This window comes from Anser anser, assembly GCF_964211835.1.
Source record: "Anser anser genome assembly, chromosome: 1".
In the NCBI taxonomy this organism is placed as follows: Eukaryota; Metazoa; Chordata; class Aves; order Anseriformes; family Anatidae; genus Anser; species Anser anser.
In genome coordinates, this window is record NC_139720.1 from 31,498,582 (window position 1) to 31,518,368 (window position 19,787).

Consider the following 19,787-nt stretch of genomic DNA (forward strand, 5'->3'; position numbering starts at 1 on the left):
GGCAATGCAAGCATTCCCACCTTTCCAGCCCCATGATGTTTCCTTTCATGAATTCCTCTTATGCAAATGTCTTTGCTTCTGGTCTTCATTCAAAGCTGAAATAAGTTTGTCATTCTTTGATAATTGGGAAACTAAAAAAAAAAATAATAATAAAAAACAACAACCATATTTTCCTTCCTACAAAATTATGGCAGAGCGCTAAATCTTCTACAGGTAGAAGAATAGATTTGAAGTTCACAAGGAGTGGGCTCTTATCAGAGCAAATGAATTCTGGTGTCCTGAAGTCATTTGATTGACTTTGAAATTACTAGAGCAAATGACATTCTTTTTTTTTTCTTCCTCCAACAGACAAAATACATGTCTTAGAAAGATGTTGTCTATACATGGCTAATTTCACTATAAAAGGTGTACTGAAGGCACGTCCTTAATCAAGGGCATACTGTGCACCTTCAAATAAGCTTCATGCAGCCAAAGAATAATTGCAATTGCTTTACAGTATATGGCACTGTTTGAGACACCGTATGCAGCCATCATTATTCCTATTTTAATGCAGAAGTACTCAGAGTTCCCTGGTGGAGTTGATGCCCTATTGTTCTCTTCCTGATACTTTTTTTCCCAGAGAGCTCATGTAATCAAATTTAAAAAAATTCTGTAACAGGCCTGAGTTCCTGAGAGATGAAAAACAATGCTGCATGCCTGACATTTTGTCACGATGCTCGATGCTTAAGCCTCTGATGAATACAGAAGAGTGGATAGAGTTAAGTTGATTTTGTCATTGTAGCACCCAGTGACCAGTAATAAAGTATAACAATATTCCGTGTTGAAAGGCAGTTGTCTCTGGAAGACAGTCTTTGAGTTGTCAGGGTAGAGAAATATATTTCATTCTAACTGTGGCTAAACCAAGATGCCTGATTATCCAAAATTTGCCCGACATTGACATTTTGATTGTTTTACTGTATTTTACAACTTTACTGTTTTTTTTTTTTTTTTTTTTTTTTTTTTTTATAAAATGTATATTACAGTAGCTAATATTTATGCAGTACTTGAGAACATTCATCCCTCTGGGTAAGCAAGATGGCAGTGCTACTGGACAAAGGAAAATCAAAGAAGCTTCCAAGAAAGCTCATATTTTGCAATAGGAAGAAGAGAGAAGATGGTAACAGAAAACTACTGCTCATTTCTTTTTTATTCAAAGGGGCATGCATGTAAGATTTACTTGTTTGTGAGTGGTGAGAACACAAAAATAAGCAAAATTCTGAGCACAAACAGAAATCGCACTTATAATTTTAAGGATGGTCCATCTGGCCATTTTGTTTGCAGGAGTTTCAAATATTTACTGAAGAAAGAGTATAAGAAGAGGGAAAAGATAGCATAGTATACTCCTGTGATGTTCTGTCTGTCCCTAGCCATTTGTTACTTGGGAATTCCCAAATCACAGCTGCCATTTTTGTGCTTGATAGAATTTTAAAGATTTCTGTGTTGCATGTTTGCGTATTTGTTTTAGAAGTCATTCAAAAAATGTTGACATCCTTACATAATTAGTGGTAAGACCCATAGTACATGTGTTGCTCATATGGAGTGAGCTTTCAATGCAGCTCCCCAGATTTTCCCCTTTTACTGTAAAACTGCAGAGATCACACAAACTAAATTTCTTTTGATGAAGCTAAAGTGGAACTTGTGCTCCACATGCATCTTTGTTTTTAATGAAACCTCTCCTTGGGACACGTTGCTTGAGTAACCTGGTCCTCAAGAGACTCTGTGAGCAGTATATATGCAATGAAGGAATATGAAGCATTATTTAATATATGCAATATATAGGACTAAAAAGCTACAAGCTACCACTCTGAAAAAAGATACTCCATGTGGCGTCAGCCACACAGGGAGGTGATTAGCCTCCCTTTTCACTTGGATCAGAATGATCCTCAGTGTTGCTGAGTAGCCATCTTCTGTTTTCTGCTTTTTGTCTTCTGGGTTTAAACCATTCAGTATCATCGCTTTTCCCCTTGAACCACTGAGCTGCTATCTTTTACCTTCTCAACAATTACGCTGCTGTCTGTGCTTTACTTCTCTTACCTCACGTAGTTTTAGGCCACATACTGTTTGACACCTTCCAAACACTTTGAGTAAACTTGAGCTGTGGTCACACAGCCAGGCTCTGGTCGTACAACCAGGTCTTCCCTCATGGAGAGCTGAATCCCTGGGCTGAGGGAGGCACTGACAACGAGTGCTTGGTTCTGGCACCACATGAGAGCTATCTGGGAATGAAACACTCAAAGTGCCTGCTGTGTGTCTATCGGGTCTTCTGTGCCTGCTCTTCCTCACTGCTTTGGGTGTAGACCCAGATCTGGCACTGGTTCCTTTCCACCTACATCGTCGTTGAGAGGAGGGGAATGAAAAGAGCAGACCTGATCACGATGCTCAGGATGGGGACTTCAGGCATCTACGGAATGGCAGTGCAACATTTGCTGCTGCGTTCTGTGTTTCTTTCTGAGTAACACTTAGCAATTTTTTTTCCACTGTTAATGAGCACTGAGTTGACATTCTTGTTGGCTCCTTCAAAGGACTCCAGCAGAGCTGGGAGGCGGAGGCATGATTTCCTGTTAAAAAAACAACAACTAACCTTCACTGATATATCACACCACAAATTACAAGAATGTATATATCACACCTAAAAAATTACAAGAATATATATTCAGTTTTGACTTACCATTCCATAAAATATTTCATTTTTAAAAGAAAAATCACTGCTTTTTCTCAGAACATACATCAATACCTTAATTTGTTTAGGATTTTTGAAGAAAAAAAAAAATACTATTATATACTGTGTATTAATTCCTATTAATTAGTTTACTGTTACTAAAGATGCAGTGTCAATGTCTGCAAAATAATATAGAATACAGGACTCTAAAAATATTTACATTTTTAGTCTGTGCACAGAGAAATGCTATAAAGAAGTCTCTCACAATATATCTCAGTTGTAGCTTAACTACTACTATGATACAGAAGAATATATTTTAATGTATTTGTATTAATTTGTTATGGTAAATTTATTAGGCATAATACATATAAATGAACTATGGTGTATGAAATCAATTAGTATTCTTAATCATGAGTCTCAAGTTGTTTATTCTAAGTCTACAAGCAGTGCAGTAGGTTTTGAGGAGTATTTTTTAAAGCTGCAGTGTTTTGGGGGCAAAATTTACAAATTACTAGAGAAAACCTTAAAAAATCAGAATAGCTTTTAAATTATTAATTGAAACATCAGTAGAATTAAATGCATAAAACTTAGGTGAAACATCAGTAGAATTAAATGCATAAAACTTAGGTGAAAAACAATAAAAACATTATCTTTTTTTATTATTATTATTTTTCTTCCCTCTCTAACTTTTTGGGACAGAGGAGCAGATGTAATTACTTTATGCAAACATTTAGTGTGCCAGGGAAAATCTGAATACATGAAATTGAGAGCAACAATTCAGTTGCTTAAGTGAAGAGGAAGAGTACTTGTGCTGACACCCAGTAATTGCAGCCAGTTTTCACTTCCCAATCCGCAGCAAGTGACCTCGCTATGGCTGCCATGAGCAATAGCCATTCCTTTATTGGAGGAGTAGAAAACAAATAAATCTGAAAAAATGTCAAGATTACAGAAATTGGAGTAACCATTTGCTAAATGAGCAAGGAGAAGGTGGTGTCACTATAGTCTTAGCAATGTGTCTCTCTGTGCATGCTGAGTTTGCCTGTAGCCTGTTGTCCATCTGAAAAAACCTGAAGGAGTGTGAATTATAGGGAGCGTGTTTGTGTTCATTGTATGGCACATTCTGATTGTATTACAACATACAGTAAATACTCATTCTCTTCATTTTCTCTGCATCATTCACAAGGTGAAGGACTTCCTAATGTCAACCAGTTCTTTTGTGAAAGAAGAAGTACGGGTTTATGTAGTACTTGTGTGGAAGATGTTCCATACCTCTAGTCCTCTTCTCCATCTGTATGATTTCTGCTTTTTTCCCCTCTTTGAGAAAGAATGGCCGTAATGACACCTGTATAAAAAACGTGGGCACAGAACAGACTTACCAAGGAGAACAATGATTTTTTTCTGTCATTAGATCTTTTCATAATAATTCGTGAATTACAAATGTCAGTCTTAGAAGCTAAATGCAAGCTGAGAACAGTTGTTTTGAGTTCAGGTTTGGTGTTTAAATCAATTAGACTAACAGGGAGAAAAAAACTCCCACCTGTGGTATAAGGTGGAAGTATTTAACAAAAAAAAAAAGTGATTAGGTCATTGGTTGTTATGGTAAAGAGAGGCAAATTACTGCTTCAAGAACGTGGTGGAGTTTGCTAGCTGAGAATTTAATATAGCCCAAAAAGCTAATAACCCTACTGAGTCCAAGACATTCTGTGTATGAATTCTTTATCTGAGGCTTATCTTCAGAATATGTCTGGCAGATCTCAGATTGTCAATGCTGAGACATCAGAGGAGAAACAGTTCTTTTGTAAGGTGTGCTTTCCCATTGATGACTAGGTGTTTCTATCTTTTATCAAGAACAGGTTTGTTCTTTTGAATCATGGTAGTTTAGTGTCAGCAGTATAGGCGCATGTGGTAAGGTTTGGTACATCGCACCAAGTGTATCACATTGTGTGAAGGGCCTTTTTTTGTTTATTTGTTTGTTTTCTGGTTGGTTGGTTGCGAAGATGGCCATCAAGCTTTGCATTTGTGTCTCAGCATGAGCTGGTTCCAGAGGCAGCAGATGTTTGTGTGGGGAGAACCTGATCCAAATGAGGAGCTTAACCATGCTGAGGGACTACTTGAGCAACAGGAGCAGATGTTCTGGGGGAAAAAAATACATGAGTTAAAATCATTTTTCCATGTGGGTTGTTACTCTTAAGTGATTTTTCTTTATAGCTGTCCTGGGAAGGTTGTATGTGGCATCTGTGGATATAAGACAGTGTGAGGCTTCTTTCTACATCAAAGCAAGTTCACACATGGCATTCAGAAAGCTCATTTAAAGCTGTCCATTAAAGGTAGCATACTTAACACCCCCTAACTGCTCACCATGGTTTAACTGCATGACATAGTTAAGTTGAACTCAAAATGATTGTTCTCAGCTTGTAGTAAGCTTTGAAGAATGCTGCAGCTGCTAAGAGCCAAAAGAGAGTTAGAGTGTCTGAAAGCTTGTTATTTTTTTCCACCTGTGTGAGGTATCACTCATTTTGAAACTGCTGCTGCCTTTGTCAAGAAGTCATTGGAGCTACAACAACGTGACCCAAGTTATAGATGTCTTTTTGACCACTGCTGAAAGCTGGATTGGTATTTTCAGAAAATTTACTCATGCTAGAACATATTTTGAGTGGTAATGACTAATCTAGTCTCTATTTTTCTGTATATACAATCATTTTTCCCAATGTTTGTCACTTTCTATTATCAGTAGTGAGTTGCATCTGCTGTTTTACCATTTTACCTTCAGTTGCTTAGTACCATGATATCCTTCTGTAATTCTTCACAGGCAGCTTAGATCTTACTGCCTTGAAAAATGTATCTTCGGCAGTCTTCCTCATCTCAGTATGCTCTCCATTTCCATTCCACTCATGGATAGTTAAACAGCAAAATATCTGAGGGATCCACTGGTAGCCTTGTTCCATTGTGAAAACCAACCCATTATTTCTAAAGTTTATTTCTCTTCTTTTAATGCTTCTTAATCCACAAGAAGAGAAGCTGGGAGGAGAGAATATTTGTCATGGAACTAAGACCTGCAATGTCTGGACAGAGGATTCATGCAGATCTCTGGTATCCATTGCTCTTTTTTTTTTTTTTTTTTCTCCTCACAGAGCTTCAGTCAGCAAAGAAGGATGCTTCAATACAATTAGACTTTTTCCCTTCTCTGCAGATTTGCCACTGGACTGAAGTAAATAATCTGATCAATATGAAGATTTCATTTTCATTATAGCTATATCCTTGTAGGTGAAAGTAAGCCTGTATCATGACTGAGTTCAGAAACAAGATGACAGTAGATGTTTGAATGTTGATGGTTTCCAGCCTCAGCTGTTGGAATACATCTATTGCAGAAATTTGCTATTTAGATTTGTGGTAAGTGTGTATCCCATTTTAACTAGCCAATAAGTTCATGGTATGGTAAAACATGAAGATGATAGCATACAACAGTGAAATTTTCAACTTGGTGCTGAGTAGACACAAGTAAATATAAAATATGTTATTCCAGAGTATATTCCAGGTATACCTACTTTAAAGCAAAACAAAACATGGTGTTAGGATTAGGATAACTGCAATGGTTGCTAGCTGTAAAATTACTTTTTCTTCCTTCACTTCTTCAAGTGTTACTGAGTCTTACAAAACTATTTCAACCTGTGAAGTAAGTTGGACAGATGATAAAAGTGAAAAGCAAACTAAAGACGTGAGCATGAGAGTATTTGTAATTCCCAATACTGCCCTTTACAATCTGTGCAGCCTGATAAATGTTTATGCAGTGGCTTTTTTTCAAGCAGTAGTGACATCCGGCGGAGACATCCAGTTAGACAATCCCAAATCTGTTAATTCATAGATTATCCAAAGGTTTTTAATACTCGGCCATTTTAAGTTGGCAACTCAGGATTGTTTTACTTCCTAACCCAATTCAGCTTATCTTTGTTTTATTGTTTTCATTTTAGTAGAATTTTTTCTATTGCTGAATTGACGATGAGGTTCAATGAATGCCTCCAGCTGGCACTGTTTTTTTTGTTGCTCTGCATGATATCTAATTGACACAGTATTCTGGAATCTGCTTGAGATTACAAGCTGTATACTTTAGAAAAAGACTCTAGGATCATTAAGATTGTATGGTTGACTTCCTGCAGTGCTTATTAGGAATGAATTCATGTTTATTTGTACTGTTGACAAAAAAAAAGCTGAAACCACGTATCCTTCCACTTAGTTTCATTTTTAACACTTTATTGTGAAGTAAAATTATCTGAGACCTGTAGCAAGTAAAATAATATGTAAAGGAAGTCTTAAATCTAAGCTGGTTAAAAAGTGTTCATCCAATCTTAAATCAGGTTTGTAACAGGTCATGCTCAGTGTTGTCCCTTGGTAGTGTCAGCACTGGCACAAGACAAATGCGGTAAGAATGTTAATTGTCACAAATACTAGAAGATATATTCATGGCAATAATACGCGTCTGCCATTTAGCTGCCCTCTAGACGTGTTATAGCAATTAGAAAGACTGACTCATTTTTAAATTGCATACACTTAAAAAAATAATTTTAGCAGCTCTGAGGTTGGTCTTTCCTGTTGGTGAAGTAAATGAGAGCAGAATTATTTTAGTTAAATGCTAGATTATTCTCCCAGAAGCTTAGTGTTAGGTCTGTACACTTGAAGCAGTAGAACTAAGAATATTGTTTTCTGTAGAATTTTTCATTAGATAATCAAACAAACAAAACAACAGCAAAAACTGGAAGTGGCAGCTACAACAGAAATTAAAGGATTTTATTTGTGTTTTCCCCTGAGATATAATTTTTCTGAGATATTCATGAAGCAGCAGTCCTGCAAAGCGAGATGCCGTTATCTTTATTCCCATTTTTCAACATAATTGTTTTGCTGAATGTCGTCTTCTTTTCTGAGGCTATGCAGCGCCCATAGCTGGGACTGTAAAAAGGCACTAAGTGTTGTAAATGAGATACAGTTTGAGAGCTATGCTTTTTGTAAGTACTTTGTCTTACTCTTAGCTGGCTTACTCCTATAAAGCAATAGAAGATACAGATATCACTGTTAATGCAGCAAGATGTTAAGAGCCAGGGCCCAGGCTCATCACACCTGACTAGACATCTAAGTGAGGTGCATGAGCTAGATGTAAATTCTGCTTTGCTCCTCTAAGACGGGGCAAGTGAAAAGAAGTCAGGTACCTACTAAGAGGTTTAGGTCTTAGGTAGACTGACCTGTTTTCTAGACAGGCAGATTTCTGTCCTCCAGCTATAGAAGGTGTCTTGAATGTTTGTGCTCCTAGGTTTGTCATATCAGGGCTTCAGGATGTGCTTCAGGGTATTGATCTCTGTTTCTAGATTATGCAACCATAAAAATAGATGTATTCAAAAAATCAGCCATTAAAGTGTGATTTCCCAGTCATTAACTTGATTAGTTTGTAAAACAAACAAATAAAATAACCTACATTTAGCACCATTAACTGTTTTGATTACATTTTCAAACCACTTGACTGATTGTTTTGAATAGGTATTTTAATATAGTGCAGCATTTTTTTCACTAAGTTCACAGAGCCGGCAAATTGCTACTATATCATTCTAGGACATTACAACTTCTGTAGCAAGTCTTATGGTTTGTACTTATTGTTTATAGCACAATTACAGTGATAGCCAGTGTCCTATGCATTTTCGAATGAAGCAGAGCAAGCATTTCCTGACTAAGCAAACTTCATGTGTAAAAACCACAAACTAAGGCCTTATAACAATTTAGGTACATTTCTAAATTATCCAGCTGTTAGTGTTGTTTTCTTGGCTGATTCTGTTAGATTCAGTTGTCTTCATGGTAACAGATAAATTTAGTGGAGGAATGTAAAAAATGTGAAAAGAAAGCAAAAAGGAAAGTAAAAAGAAAATATGCATACAGAAATTTTAGTTCTAAGGAAAAATAAAAGCACCAGATTCACCAGCAAAGATAGTCTCTATGGTTGTGATTCCTTTAATTTCTTAGATCAGCTAAATGTATTCCTTAAAAGTACAATTTACTATAGCATTTACTCTGTATTTTCATTCATTCATCAGAAGCTCATGTTATAGCCAGACACATATTAAAATGAAAGCAATCAGATCATTTACAGTGACAAAGGACTACTTAAAAGGTGTTGAACATCTGTAGCTACTACTGACACCATAGGAATGAAATGCCAGATTATGAGCATCATTGGAAGTTGTGGTTTGGTAGGAATAGTTGGTGTTCAGCCCCTTTCCGGATTAAGCCAACTTCAGGAAAAATTGCCATTCTGTATTGATTTATTAAGTAGTGTTCAGTGCATACAGTCTGTATGGTGTATGCTACGCTTTATTCCTCACTGACCCTTATGGAAATTTCCATTTTATGATAGTTAATTATTGAAATACCTTATGCTATTCTTCAGACTCATCTCTCTCAAACGTTCTCAAATTCTTCTTCATAAAAGAGATAATTGCCTAACAGCTACACTCTACTGAAATTACTCTTGTAAATAATTTTGGTGGAAACAGTACATGAATGAGTTACTGGATGCTGCTGAGCAATGACACTAATACTGAAAATAAAAGTAGGAATGGAATGGACTCTGTGCTCCACTTCTGGAGCTGTTCATCCTCCAGCTTAAATGAACAAAGCCCTATTCAGATCAGTTTAGCTATGACTCAGTGTTCAAATTCAGTCTAAACGATTATGAATAAAGATCACTGTAAGGTGCCAATTTCATCTGGCTGTGCCAGTGATAATAAAATAAAATAGAAGTCCGAATGTGAACAGTTCTGAATAATTGAGGGGAATAAAGCTGAGGCAGGGAAAGATTAGAGATTCTTTTATCTATGTGGTGAACTTTGATACCATTTGCAGCAGTACATTAATCTGTACCGTAGAAATGGAGGAGTCCCATCCCAGAAAACACCATCACAATTACCTGATGGTGTTGACCACAGCAGATAGCACACTTTGGCCATGTTTTTCTCTTCTTCAGGAGATGTTAAGAGAGAATTAGGGCAGAATTGCCACCAGTGTTTCGTCTACTATGTCTAACCCACTGAGGACTTTGGCTTCTAGTGCGACCTAGCAATAATGTGCTTGTAATTGACATTGCTTTGGGGGCTGTAGGTCCACCAAACCACAGAAGGTTGACACGGGCAGACTTTTGTCATCACTGCGCAATTCAACAGAGTAAACTGGAGAAGTGTGAATTTTACTGGAGTGTCTGATAGACTTATCCTTAAGATCCTGTAAATAGATCATCATGGCCTCAAGTTGTGCCAGGGGAGGTTTAGGTTGGAAATTAGAAGAAATTTCTTCTCAGAAAGAGTTGTCAGGCATTGGAACAGGTTGACCAGGGAGGTGGTGGAGTTACCATCCCTCGGAGTGTTTAAGGAATGGTTGGACGTGGTGCTTAGGAACGTGGTTTAGTGGGTGACGTTGGTGGTTGGGGGACGGTTGGACCACGTGATCTTGGAGGTCTTTTCCAACCTTAATGATTCTATGACTACCATATCTGATGAACTACCATAGAGAAGAAGTGGGTTGTAAAGACATCACAACTATCTCCCCTATGGAAAAAGAGAGGTTATACTGCAACAAGTGTATAAGGTATGTCTTGTCCCATCTTGGATGCCCTGCCCCCTGGGCTTTCTTCCTTTAGAAAATGCCCTTTCGTGACAAAGCCCTACGTTGGCTTGTGACTGCCACAATCAATTCCTGGCAGAACAGTGAGAATTGGTCCTCTGGAAATGAAGTATTTGAAGCAGGCACTGGCCTGTCAGGGCTTGGCAGCTACAATAGGGTAAGTCAGGTTACTTCATTCTGGAGCTTGTGCTGGTGGTGGGTTAAGGAAATATTTCATCTTTCTTATTGCTGGAGACCAGAACAAAACAGGCTGTAGGATCTAACTTCCATTACTAATATATTTTTTCTATTTGTTTGGGGTTTGTTTTGGCATTTGCAATGCAGGTGATCATCCTGAACAGAATTTTAATTCATCTCTACAAAAATTACAACTTGCTTTGTTGAGGCAATGTGTGGGTTCACGTGAATCTGTCACGCTTTCATTGCACTGAAGAAAGATATATGTCCTAAGGCAGTTTATCTTTGGGGAATTTTGTGACCTTGTACAGTGCATGAAATGGATAGAGTTCTGATTTAATCTCATGAAGGTATTATATTTTCAGTTGTAGAGATGAACCTTTTTATTGTGCTTTTGCAAGATAAGCAGTTACTCTTCTGAGACATTTGAAAAGATATGTGCATGGGAAATCCTTCACTACAGAGTGGATGGAAAAGTTAGAGGCTCAAGAGAGAACTAAAAGGCCTTGTACTAATTATCTATACAGCAATAGGTTTCTTCTTTCTATTATTATGTTATAACATTATATTTTATTTATATATTATGTTTTATTTATTTTTATTTATATATTATATCATATTATAATGTTACTATATTATTCTTTATTATTATTTCTTCTATTCTATTAAATAAAGATTCATGTTAATATGGCCACTTTCCTAGTAAAACAGTTGGCCAGGTCTTCATGCTTAACCAGTCTGATATGGTGTTAAATAAGGGACATAATGTTGATGCAGATAAGTAGGATGATAATACAAAGAACCACAAGAAGCAGAACCATGTGTGCTGAATTCTTAGTTATCCCTGAAAAGATAGGGACTGTAGCAGAATTTTTAAAATGACATGACATTTTGGAGCAAAACACACCAAAGAACTTTATGAAGATTTTCAGTCTGCCTAGGCCGCACTGAAAACTTAAGCTTCAGAAGCAAGAAGCAGCAGGACCATTAAATGAATCAGTGTTGCTGTGGATGCACTGAATGAATGCCACTGTGGTTGCATATTTATTTCTTGAACTAAGCACTACAGATATTTATAATAATGACAATTATGTACGTGGCAGCATATCATATAAAAGGTGATGTTTAAAGGTTGGACTAGATGATGTTAGAGGTCTTTTCCAACTTGAATGATTCTATGATTCTAAAAGAGGATAGTCTTCTCTCCATCATTGTTTTCCCTTAAGGTTTTTAGACTTGTAAGAAAAGAATAATTCTGCCTGTTAGTATGAGTAAAGATAGAATATTTCTAAGACTATTTGACATTATATTGTCAAATATAATGACGAAATTTTACAGGCAAGTTGGATATTGAATAGACAAAACAAATATTTTTCTTGGGAATGTTTTATTATCTATATATACTTTTGCAGGTGGTTCAGCAGTAGGGGTATTACAGAATGTCTTGCAGACTAGCAGTAGACAATGTCAAGTGACGGATATCCCTAAAATTTTCTTTTAAGCAACAACCTTTGTGATGAAAGCCATTTTCACACATAATGGTTGGTAGGCTTTCCCAATGCAAAAAGCTACGAAATATAGTGTCTGTGTCTGCTTTATTTCACTGTAACTTACTGAAACTGGGACAAACAATCTTGGCATTAGGGCATTTGGAACTGAGCAGTCCCCAGCTGCTTTCACGACATAGGAAACTTGCCACCAGACTACAAAAGCATGCATAATGCCTCAGCGATTGTCCTGGAGTTTGTCTCTGGCTTTGCAAATGGAACTTGAAGTTCGTCTGGCAATAAACTTCTTGCTGGACACAGAGCACAGCAAGGTTTTAAACTCTTCATTTCATTTTATTTCCTGAAGACATGCACAGAATGGTAGTGTCTCTTCAAAGTGAGAATTAGAGTTTTCTTCAGAAAATGCCATCTTAAATGTACTAAACTTTTGGATGCAATTAATTCAGAATGGCTCTCAATTACCTCATTGTATGTGATGCAAATTGTTATGGTCTCCAAAAATTACTTATTCTGAGTCTTCTTTCCCTTGTGTACACGGTCAGCTCTTTGTTTCCTTTTAGAGGGAGGTCGTGCAATCTGTTGGCCCACAAGGGTGGGGTGCTCCACAGGACATGCCAGGGAAGGTGTATTGAGTGTCCTCCCAGCCACCACCACCCTTTGTTCAGACCACTTCCCCAGCATGGGCACGCATGCACACAGACTCACGATGGTCCTTGTTTACACACACAGCCTGCCACACAACAACCCACTCACATTTCGTACACGCACAAACATACAAATCCTTTTGTTTCTTAGCTGCCAATCCATTCTTATGTTTGTGAGTACGTGCACATAGACATCTACCTCTGTAAATGGAGGAGAAATAAGTGGAGTCCTCAGGGGAGACTTCTCACAACCCTTTCTCTTACCTTGGTTGTTTTCCTAGCAGTGTTATCCACAGCCACACACCCGCCTGCAGTCAGAACTGGTGTTAAGCACAGAGCCAAACTCCTAAGTCAACGGTAAGAAGTTGCAGAGGTTTATGGAGAAAAATGGTTGTAGACTGGCGTACAGTCTAGACATACTTCTAGTCTCCTTCAAAAATAATATTAGTACATTTTTTGAAAGTTGGAGATACATTGATAAAACAAAATCTTGCATCTTAATATTCAAGCTGAAATCAGGTGAATTTTAGAGGTCATCTTCTATATAGACCCCATTTTTGAAGCTAAAAAATGTTTGGCTTCTTGCCAAGTAACCTGCAGCCATATGATGAGAACATAATTAGTGCTTTTAAGACCAACTTCAGGTATGATTTTATATTACTCATTTTAAGCTAGATACTTTGGTATTGTTATACTCAACTTAGTACTTATTAGACTTTCAAGCAGTATAATTATTTGTTCTTCTTCAAAATATATGTAAAGTACCATTAAAATAACGTCTAAAATCTTCAGTGTTCCTCTTCTGTGGTACAGATTCTAATTGAATGTATAAATGCTGTAAAAAAAAAAGTTTTCTTTGAATGATAACTATACTCTTTGCAGACATGGTTTCTCTACTGAAACCCATGAAGACAATGTTCTTCTACATCTACATCATTAATGTGGATTTAGCTAAAAGTTCATCTATTAATGCAGAGCAAAATAAAGTTTAAATATTTAATTAATATACATGATTTTTTTGTGTGTGTGATATATTCAAAACAATTTTTTATACTTCTGTATATATTTCCTGGAAATGTAATTCTTCTCTTAAATGTCTCCTCAGGCTAAGCAGAAAAAATCTGCAATTGTAGCTTTGGAAAGAATCTTACGCCAGTTAGTTCTAACTATGAGATTTTTCTGAAAGCACTGCCTGCCGCATGTCTTTGTAGTGCACAGGTATGAACCTGGCATGGGGCTGGGCCCAGTACAGTAGACAGAGCAATATTTCATCATCAAATTCGTTATCCTGTGAAGTAAGGTGAACAAGAAGTTTTGTGAGCAGCAGAACTTATGAAACGTGGTTTCCTGGGGCTTTGTGTGCTGTGTTGCTGTGTGATCTGATCTATGCTGGAGCACCAGCCCCAAATAAACTTTCACATGGCTGAGACGTCCATGAGTGAGCTCTTCCTCGTGCAGGCTCTTTGTTACCATGGTTGTACGCTGTTTCCGCCTTTCCCTTAGGTGCTATAAGGCCTGTCTTTGCCTAGGTAGACATTGTCAAGACACTTATAGGAAATTAACTCGTTTACGTCCTACAGATTTCTGTCAAATCTGTTTGAAGTGGGTCAAGGAAGGTAAACAGTTTTTAGGAAAATGAAACTGTTGGATGGACAGAGAGAGGCTCACATAAATGCAGCATGATTTCTAAAATCTAATATCCTTAGGAAACCAATCTAAAAAGAAGACAGTATTTTTACAAAGATTAATCAAATTTTTTGATAGATTTTCTAGCCAGAGGCTGGTATAAGAGGTCAGCACTTGCTGTAGTCTGAGAACACAGGTGAGAACATGGGGCAAAAAGGGTAAAAAGCTTGGCAAAGAGTCCAAACGTTTCCCTCATGCATGGGATGAGAGAACAGGGATTTATGGTAGCAGTACCTGGCATGGTGAGCAGTGCAGGAAGTACCAAGACATTATGGAAAGCATAAGGGAAGCATTTTCATGGTACCTGGGAAGCAGAATTCTGTGAACAATCTTTTTTTTTTTTTTTTTTCTTTCCTCTCTCTCTCCTTTTTTTGTTTGTTTGTTTGGTTGGTTGGTTGGTTTGTTCTTTTGGCAAGAGGTCTCCTAAGCACTTGGAATTGGGGGCTTGCTTGCTTGCTTTAATAAGCTCTATTTTTCATGATCTTATTTGCTACCAACTCTTTTTTTTTTTTTTTTAACCTGTAATAATTTTCTGCATGAATAGTTCCAGAGAGCGGACGGAACATTCTTGAAGTGCTTCTATATTTCAGATAATGTCATTTCTCCCAGTTTGTGACAATAAATAAATGCCAGTTCCATGTTTCCTGTGCTAAAGAATACTGATGTAAACCTCTCTTTTCACCTGAAATTAAGTTTTTAAATTTAAGCCTTTTAAAAACATTTTGAGACAGGGAGTGGTTTATTTTATTTTATTTCTAGTGGTGTATTTTGTAAAAAGCCAGTACATTTCTGTGTGGTGCAAAGCAGTCTACCAGACATTTTGGGAGCTGTGAACATTTAAAGTTGCCTGAGGATTTGCTTGTGGGTAATCTGTGTAATATAAGCTGCTCTTTCCTGATATTTGTATTATGAATCCCCAAATCTGCTATTATTCACTGTCAACTGCAAAGGTAGGAAACTCATTGTGATGCAGGTTTAAGAATGGGATCCAAAGAAGACGATGAACATGCTGTTGGAGTTGTCCATTATCTGCCTCTTGCATATGCTAGTCTCAAGTGGCATCAGGCATTCTGATTCCCAAAGGGCTCAGATTTTGTATGCATTACAACAAGAAGATAAGCAGTTGACAGAAAATTGGTGATTTTCAATTATATTTCTCCCCACTGCATTTTTACATATAGACCAATTCCTATCAAACGCCTTATGCTATAAATTCCAGAACCAACAACACCATATGTACTGCTGTGTTTTCTGCAAACTCTGAAGGAAAAAACATGTAAGTATTGCATTAGGGCTGCCACTCATTGTACAGTCAGTACGTTTGTTTGCTGTAAGCTGTTACACATGGTAGAGTTGCATCTGTGGGAGAGACCTTTGTCATCTGCCTGTCGTTATTCACACAGTTGAGGTACTAGGGGGGCAGTTTATGAACAAGCTCCAGAGCGGGAGATGCCACGTGCTGTGGTTCACCTTCAGAACTGTGCTGTTGTAAGCTTCGCTCTAAAACTGTATCCTTTTAGTGAAACCACGTTTATGGAATAGCAAGAACCAACTTTCTCATTTGGCACAAGACAGTGTAAAGCAAAGCTTGGGAAACCTTTACAGGAAATGAGCTGCATCTAATCCGGTTTGATATAGTAGGCAGCATATTATTAAGCTAAATCACCGTGTTTATCCCTTTTTTCTTGTCCCTGAGGCCAGCACTCTTCCCTCTTCCAGGCAAGTTGTGGAAGATTTTATAATTGGAGGGAAAACTAAGCTTTCCCTTTGCCCACTCCCCTTTTCAACTCTTGCTGCCTCCCAGGTTCATGCCAATAGCTCCTGCTGACTAAGATGAGCATGCCGTTAAAACCCAGCTCACTTAAATAATGAACTGGAATAACTTGCCAGGGGCAAAGTGTGTTTTGTTAAGATACCAGCAAAAATCCATAAACCAAGTCCACAGAGCTCTTTGCATTTACTCCCATCAAATGCAAAAATAAAGAAAGGAAAATGGAACAACTATTAGAAGGCTATCCTAATCTTATTTTGAGGATTCTCTTATTTTCAACATCAAATTCACTTTTTTTTTTTTTTGTCCAATGTTGTTTCTTTTTGGTCATGTTCTGTCATGTTTCTTCTTTCTTCTCAAGTGTTGCGGATCAGCTGAAATGCTAATCAGCTCTCTGTCAGGCCAGCTCAAGGATTTGCAATTTATTTTTGCCTGCCACCTGTTGAAAAAAGACTGGATATTCTTCTTCTGCCAGCAGAGGAATCCATTAGTATCACAAAAGCAGCAGCTGCATCACTGCAGGGATGCACAATAGTTACATACATCAGTTACTCTTTATCTGCTTCAAGACATTAGGACAGATTGTTCCCTTTAATTCTCTACCTGGAAGAAAAGAGCCGGAGTCCATACAGTGTTTAAAATAAGCTCTCTGTTTTAACTCCTGAAATAACATTTCCAATACCACAGCACCCCCTTGAAAAATGATTAAAAACACAAACAAACAAACAAAAAGACACGAACAAACTAAAACAACCAACAAATACTAAAATTGTACCAGCTAGCACTGGATTAAGACTATGTTCTGCGTTACTTCCATTTTAAAGTTATAAAATCTTATGCAGAAGGTATAGTAACGCAGTGGTAAATCAGGCAGCTTCTCTAGACACTTTTGGAATATGAGATTCACTTAGGCTGACTTGGCTGAGAATTCAGGTTATGGTCTGAAGCCATAATGGTCTTATTGATGCAGAAAAAGAAGAAACGGCCAACATACTGGTCCTTTCTTTTCTTACCCTCTGCTTGCTATATTGCAGTTAGAAACACTGCAAATATAAATGGTTACATTGCATTTCAGTCCTCATTAAAAGGAGGGAAAAATAGTAAAAATAAAAGCTGTAAGGTTTATAAGTTGACTACAGCCAAGAAAAATCTGAAGAATGCTGTGGTCATTTTTTAAGCTTTTTTTTTTTTTTTTTTTTCTTCATTATGGTCTTTCTATGCAGCATCACTCTGACCTTTGGCAGGATATCCCCTGTTGAGACAGTGTTTTTGCAATCTGTTAGCCTTCTTTAGTCTTTGCCAAGTGCTGGTAGTGATGGGTTTTCAAACACTCCTTCCAGTGATGGAATTTCATATACCCTTTTCCCTTGCTTTTACTCCTTTGAGAAGAAGCATTTTCTGTCCTGGTTACCTGGTAACATCAGCAGTTCATGCAATGTGGTATGTTGAACTAATTGCCAATTAAATAATAGGGAAGGCCAAGATCTAACAGAAAATCATTGTGCACAGTTCATTAACTGCATTTCACAGAACTCAAATCATTCCACAAGATTTTTAAAAACATTTAAGGGATGAATGTTTTCTTCCGTAATACTGAATAGCTACAATGCAGAGCAGAATGGAGAGAGATTCAAAGTAGCAGTTTCTGGGTTTTTCATCCCTTCCCCACCTGAGGGCAGATGTCTGTACAGGTCAGTCATTTCTGTGGGTTAGTTTATCTTCTCCTTGCAATGAATGACTTTAGAAAAGACATGGGGAGTGTAGGAGATTATCAGTATCCTAGCACTATGTGTAAAAAATGGCCTGCCTGGTGTTCAATGATAATAAACTAGGGAATACTAAATAAGACTGAGGAAAACTCTGCAGATGTCTTTCAGGAAGATTTTGAAATATCTGAGTGGCTTCAAACAAAAAGCATGAGAATAATGAAAGTATAAGAAAACATGCTTTATGGTAAAGGTTCTATACCATACAGGATTTAACTTACAAGGATTCAGCTAATACTTGCAAGCAATGATGAAGTACTGTAAGACAAATCTTTTGTTTATCAAGTAAAGGCATAACAATGCTGGTTCTGGATGCTACTGATTCTTGGTGCTAGATAAACTTGGACAAGAAATGGAGTGATTGTGCATACATACATCTGAATGTACTAAAATGTAGACAAAAATGGCCAAAAATGTAAAAAGAGACATGAGAAGTGATTTGTGTTTGTGGAATCAGTGGAAGCATAGAAGTTTGGAGGGTGAGCAACATTTCATCTAGAGCAATGGGGTTTAAAGCATTTTAAGTGCTAATTGCATTGGTGGGAGTGGGTAAAATACTTAGAAAAAAGGAAAGGAGGGAACACCCAAAATAAAATTTCAAACGTTCATTGTAGTCCATCTGATAATTTCTGACTTCATAACTTGTAGTGAGAACTGTTAACCAAATGCAACTGTGTGGACCATCAAAAATGAATACCTGTAGTTAATGCCAAATTAATTAGTTAATGCCAAATTATACTGTCAGTTATATGCATAATTTCTTTTGACCGTAGTGGGAGTTTCAAACACACAGCTTGGAACAAAATTTGTCCCTTTAACCCTGCAATTTCAACTCTGTCTCTTCAGCTGAAGTATGTATTTCTCTGTGTGACTCTCTGCTGCTCAGCTAATGTTTACAAAACACGACTATATATTCTAGTCTACCTACTGGCTACACAAAAATCTCCCTATAACATTATCTTTTTCTTTAAATTTTCACCTTTCTCAATTTTCTCACCTTTTTTTCAGTTTTTCTCCTTGAACCTTACACATTTTGTAGCAGAATCCATATCATCACCCAGCATACTGGAACACAGTTACGTGCATTCTACATGCACATAGGAAAAGATTGGAGTTTTGGGTGGTCTACATTTGTCATTCTGCTAAATAAGCTATGGAATTTTGATAATAAATGAAATTTAGGGAAAAATGTATTTTGATAATAAATTAGTGTCTGTGGGAATACAGAACACATTTATCTAAATGCTTGAATTATTTTTTTTACAGAACTATAAGACAATCTTGAAAATCTTTACTTCTTATGTTTGAATTATCAAAATGAAAATTTCTCAAAATAAGCTGTTTGACATATGATCTATTGCATAAACTTAAAATTTACCATAAAGTTTGTTTGTTAAGAGAGAAGCAGTGACATCTAGCCATAAGACCTTGAGACCTATTTTTAATATTGTTCCTGACTGAATGCTGAATAGCTGCCAGTTATAAGGATCTTTTTTCATGCAGTTCGTTTATTACTGTGTGAATTGAACTTTTTTTAAAGATAGTTCATAACATATTATCATCTCAAGACCTTTTTTTGCTGATACAGCTATATCAAAAAGGTTTTTTTACAGTCAGTTCTTTCTGTATTTTTATCTCTTGGTCACAGCCTTGTTTGCAGTTTCCACAATCGTTTTTAGTATTCAAACACAAAGCAGGTTGGAGGGTTTTTTGCTTCTTATGAGCAATTAAAAATGCTCTTACTAAAAATGATTTACTTTGAACCTCACTGGAGGCTAGCAATTTAATCTGTGGTCTAGTGATGGCATTTCCTGAATGTACTGAAAGATGATGCTATAAAATGGAGTAGTTAAAGATCTCAAAACCTGACTTTTACAGGCTAAA

The 19,787-nt window shown here is 37.0% G+C and overlaps 1 protein-coding gene and 1 long non-coding RNA gene across 10 annotated transcripts in view; one reads left to right on the forward strand and one right to left on the reverse strand.

Annotated features, from left to right (window-relative positions):
- CNTN1 (contactin 1) overlaps positions 1–19,787 on the forward strand; it is a 251,175-nt gene that overhangs the window by 119,983 nt on the left and 111,405 nt on the right. The gene's annotated exons all lie outside the window — the stretch shown is intronic.
- LOC310892697 lies at positions 355–13,181 on the reverse strand. Its single transcript, XR_014578312.1, has 2 exons — positions 3,968–13,181; positions 355–2,597 (listed from the first exon to the last, which is right to left on the reverse strand). It is a non-coding gene; the product is annotated as an uncharacterized lncRNA (long non-coding RNA).